Genomic DNA, 6000 nt, shown 5'->3' with positions numbered 1-6000 from the left:
TACAGATCTTACACTAGGTACAATGGTTACATGGCAACATGATACCCTACAGGGTATTGCAATATGGTACACATATATTAAAAGAAACAGGGCATTCTTATAACTAAGTACATAAAATATAACAATCCGGTCTATTTCCTATATGTAAATATTTCGTTCAGGTGTTCCTTTTATTATATTATTTGTAGGTCTAAGTGCGTCTTCACATTATCCGATCCGATATCGGATGTAGGACCGACATCCCATAGGTACATTACAGGCGCCATCTTGGATTTTTTCCATTGAAATCCTTCCGACATTCGATCGGATAATGTGAAAACAGACTTAGGCTGACTAATTAAATAAATTAATGAAAATACTAGACTCAACGGAAAGGACCATTTAATGAAACTTAAATTATTTTTTAAATTGTAGACAATAGTTGCAGTATTGGACTATAGTTAGGGGGGGTTTGACGGTATAGAAATTACCGCCAAATTTCCTCGAGTGTTAATATGGGAAAATGTGACCATATTGACATGATGAGATTATATCCAGAAATAAAGTGGAAAAAAAACTACTAGAACACTGTTACTTTTTTAGGGCCCGAAATTTAAACATGTAGGTAAATTAATTTATGTCAATTTTAATTTTGGATGACATAGAACAGAATAATGACATATCGCGCAGACTTTTTTCCACCATGCAGACAATCATGCGTGGGTATGTACGCTGCTACACTTTTTTTATGAAAATAATCTAATAAAAAAGTGAAGAATTCATAAAAAAACTGCCCCATTAATATTGTTTACATGTTCTAGTTAATAGACATAAATTATTTCTGCGAAAGTCAGGGAGTACTTATCTAGATAAGATGATAACGTTATTGTTAAGGCTGCTACTATTTGTCAATCAAAAGTAAATATACTGTTCACCTAGTTATGATTAAATCATCATCCTTCTTGCGTTATCCCGGCATTTGCCACGGCTTATGGGAGCCTGGGGTCCGCTTTGACAACTAATCACAGGATTTGGCGTAGGCACTAGTTTTTACGAAAGCGACTGCCATCTGACCTTCCAACCCGAAGGGTAAACTAGACCTTATTGGAATTAGTCCGGTTTCCTCACGATTTTTTCCTTCACCGAAAAGCGACTGGCAAATATCAAATGACATTTCGCACATACATTCCGAAAAACTCATTGGTGCAAGCCGGGTTCGATTCGAACCCGCGACCTCCGGAACGAAAGTCGCACGTACTTCCCGCTAGGCTACCAGCGCTTCCACGCTTCCGCGCTTTTCGCTTTTAGTTATGATTAAATATTACAAGAAATGGGGTTTGATATTTATATAGTATTTTTGGCATAAGATTTCTAAACAGCAAATGTAAAAAAAAAACATTTTGTTTATTTGCTGTACAAATCTTTTCGTTTCTACCAGTACCTGAACAGCAAATATATTTAAAATAAATCTAAATCTCACAAAAAAAGTCTAAAGCTAATTAATATCAAAGTATTACATATCGTCACATTTCCCATATTTGGCCACTAACCTGCGGCGGAATATTTATTTTCGACTATGGTAACATTAAGCGCAGGAAAGTGAAAAAAAAAACATTTCAAGATACGCTGGCAAGGACCCCCTCGCTAAAAGCACTTTTAGGTGTTTTGGTGTCCGATTTTTACCGGGTGATTTTTTAACCCTTACCTTAATTTTTCATGGCTTTTGAGTATTAAGGCCTTAAACTCGGCTATACTACTTATGGGACCAACACGCGAAAAACATTGGTTCTCATAAAAAAGTTCTTATGTGTGTTAGTCAAAATATGCGAACACATTTTGTCGCGATTTTTTGACAAAACTTAATGTGATCTTTCTATAAGTATTAAATTAACTATAAGGGTGAAAGGGTTAAAAATTAACATGTGTATAGTACATTCCATACCTAATTTACATCCCAGTCATTCCTTTATCCTTGGAATAGTTTTATGTATTAACGTACCTATGGATTATATGACAGTTTCAACATTAGAAATATACATGATATCTGTATTAACAAAAATCTGAAAAAAGAAGTCTAGAAGAAACACATAGTTTTGTACAAGTTTATTTATATCGCAGTATGAGACATGAAGGAACAGGTCAAATAGAAATTTCAAGATTCATTAAGAAGTATAATATTCGTAAAGAAAAATAATCATTTATTTTAATGGAATATTTTCGAAATACAGCAGTAAAAAAAATGGTACAACTGAAGATCAAGTTACACTATTCTGTTAATGTATGATTATTCTTCAAAAAAGTGTAGGTACTTGTAAAACTATGTATTCCTAAAGACTTACCGGAATTATGTACATACGCTATATACAATATTCCTGACTAGCAAACAACATCACATAAATTAAACATAATTATATGTACTGGTGAACATTTATTTCAACTACATACAAATTTAGCGCCAAAATATACAAACAAGAAAGTATATATGTGGTGTAATTTTAAAGGTAATACAAAATATACACTCATAACTATGAACAACTTTTTACTCTGAAACCACAAAAAAATTGGTTCTTTACTTTAATATGGATTTTTTTATTATTTTTACGAAAGAAAGTTGCTCCTGGTAATGAGTACCTAGTAACAGTCATGTCTATTTTGTATCACTTAAAATACACAACATATGTCATATATGTGGGACTGACAAAAGTGGTCATAGGCACTGTTAGACCGTATGTACTGGTGATATAATTATATATGTATTTACATTTAATACACTATATCTGTTGTATGTGACTTAGTACCTAGTCTATACAATATATATTGTAAGTATGAACGAGGCTTAAAAAGGAATTTTGATAAGTATAAGTATGTACTCATTACTCCTTATTAAAAAGCAGACTATCTATAACATTTAAATTGGTAATAACTTTCTAAAAGTCACATATAACAAACATAATGCAACAAGTCTACTTTGTTATGTATAAAACTGGCTACTAAAGTATTAAATTATAAAAAAATCACAAGTCACTTTCGACCTAGATATTACTAACACGACTAGATACAATATTCTCTCATCAAATGGAAACACTTACAAAAAGCCTAAAACACAAAAATAATAACATAAAAAAATATTGAAGCATTTTTTATAATACAGTCATCCAAAAGCTCAAGTTGGACTCGACTTATTTCTACCTTTTAAAGCGTAAACTGAACTGTCATTTGTGTTACCTATTTCGAAGATTAAAAAAAAACTATTAAAAACTACTAAACGAATCTTACGAATACTTTCACGGATAATATCACATAAATATTACGATTTCCTTAAGGATAGTCAGCCACAAACAGCTTACAAATAAAATAAAGCTTTAACATCGCTCACCATCGCGCTTAGACTAATATTTATCCATATTTAACACCAACCGATTTAACAGCTGGCAACACTGATTGGTAAAAAAAAAAAGTTTGAAACATTAAAAAATGGTTGCAAAACAAAGCTTTGAATTTTGAACGCCTATTTTTTTTATTAGCAAAACTATAAGTAAATATTTGATTAGATCTAAGATTTTCAATATAAGAGAAGGGTATATAATTTTCCTAGTTGAATTCTCCACTTCAATACAAAACAACATTTACCCAATTTTTAATACTTTACCACCTTTTATTTATTTTTAATCATTCTATAGCATGAACGGATGTTTTATTTCATGAGTGCTTTCTTAAAACAGAAAAGCCGAAGTAAAGATATTTTTATGGATACCTACTTGAATTTAAAAACGTGTATATTACACTCGTAAGACAAACACAAGAGCTGGCCAGACAACAAAATGTTTCGTCATTAAACGTAGCTGCCGAATAACCGATGAGTACATTTATTTTTGTATATGTATATGCACACTTTACAAAAAAAATGCCTCAAAGTTCGGAGACCAGGTCAGTGTTGCCAGCTGCGTTTCGGAACAACTAGCCCTAATCTGCCTTTTGGTCCGAGTCTCGGTCGTGGCTCTCCGACTGCGCGAACTTGAGGAACACCTGCTCTAACGTCGTTTGACTGAAGCTGTACTCTATGATATTTAGTTTTTCTTTCGCTGAAAAAACAAAATATTATTATTTTTTGACTGTGGGATAGGGGGTAAATTGTGACGTAGGCGAGAGGCTGGCAACCTGTCACTGTCAACTTCGTTTTATTTCAGCTCCTTAATTGCTAAGAGTAGCACTGAAACTTGAGTAGTTTCATGTGCTCTGCCTACCTCTTTACGGGATACAGGCGTGATTGTATGTTACGTAATATTATATTCATTAAAAACATATTTAACTTTCTTAACTTTTGATGTGCTCTATTTTAATTTGTTATAATATAGACTGACACCCAACACGGGACAAAAATACATAATGGTCTAAGATGCTCGAGTTCCAAACAGAAAGATGTGTAACGCACTATGTGGGTATTAGAACTCTCCAGTAACGGTCTCAGTGCAAACATTTAAGTTGACTGGTTAAAAGTCAAGTCCCACGTTTGGGCGCCAATATTACGTTTACCAGGTTACACGTTGGGCGCCAATTTTAATTTTGATAAGTTAATATAAAAATTTTACCTTCCAATAAAATTTGTATTATTTTGCCTGGTATATCCGAGGTCTTTATAGAGAGTACGTCGTAGACGTCGCATCGGACCGATAGATGGCGCCATCGTTCGTTGTAAGTCGCTCCGGCGTCTCACCGCCGCGATGTTGGTAGTCCCGTTTTTCCCCACCTGCAACACAAGGCCCCCCGCGCCCCGACTCGCCACCAGCTACCCTCATTGTTGAGGAGAAGTGCCGACGGTATATTAAGCCTACCAGGAAGGCATCACTCAGACCTCGGATATACCAGGCAAAATAATACAAATTTTATTGGAAGGTAAAATTTTTATATTATTTGTGCCGTTTGTATATCCGAGGTCTTTATAGAGACCTGTTTATTATCTCCTGGTGGCGAGTCAGCTGGCGCGCAAGCCTTTGGTAGCCCTATTGGCATAGCATAGAAGAATAAGTGAATCAGTTGAACCGATTTGACAGATGTATCAGTCGAAATAGCCTTCGATCCGCGAATATCTCGGTGCCAGAAACGCATAAAGAGATTTTCGTGATGACGTTTAGCTTTAGTCAGCGAATAGTTAGAGAAATGACATTATTATACATCGCAGATCAAAACCAAAAAAAAATGTAGGCGAGGCTGACTTGAACAAGATACAAAAAACCTTAGATACACTATTATTATTAACAGACACGTTATTTTATCAGGTTATAAACCCAATTTCAGACACAAAGTGTGGAAATTAACTGTAAAAGTAGTGTAACTATCTGTACTGTAGCAGGGTAACGTAATTGATACTGCTTTTGTCAACCCTTCGTAAAAATTATCTAAATCAATATTAGCTTTGATATGACTATTTAAAGTCCAACGTCTTACGTCCATATCAAACACAGAAAAAGGTCATCACTCACGTGCCCAAGGGCTATTTGTTACAATACTGGTATTTTCGATCAGACTATTTCGCGTCAAGCGAGCGCGGTTGCAAGCGAGACTCCTGAACTCTGAACTCTTTTTAGTGAGGGCATTTGAGGATACCGATCGCTCGGTAAGACTAGCCTAGAAGATGAAAAGTACGAGCGCTGTCGATTGCTACTACACTGGACGGAGGTATCAGTCGATTTCTTTAAGTCAGTCATTGACTCTTAGGGTAATCCATTACCTAATCCAAAACCCGATGCGACGGATTTCTACTTCGTGCAATGAAGGTCGACAGAGTAGACTGAGAGGTGGAGACGTCAGTGTCGCATCGCTGGTGGTTGCTGAACACGTCGTGGTAGCAGGTCAAGGGTGAATTTAACACCGCCACACATGCGCGCTTTAAGAGCGTAGGCGGAGCGCAATAATGGCGGTGCACCGCACTAACGCTGGCGTTGCGCCCAGTGGGCGCTAGCGGGAACGAACGAGCGCTGATAGCGAGCGCAACGCGCGCGGGACGCGAGCGGAATGCACGCG

The sequence above is a fragment of the Leguminivora glycinivorella genome, chromosome 19, assembly GCF_023078275.1.
Source record: "Leguminivora glycinivorella isolate SPB_JAAS2020 chromosome 19, LegGlyc_1.1, whole genome shotgun sequence".
Classification (NCBI taxonomy): Eukaryota; Metazoa; Arthropoda; class Insecta; order Lepidoptera; family Tortricidae; genus Leguminivora; species Leguminivora glycinivorella.
This window is presented reverse-complemented; position numbering follows the sequence as displayed.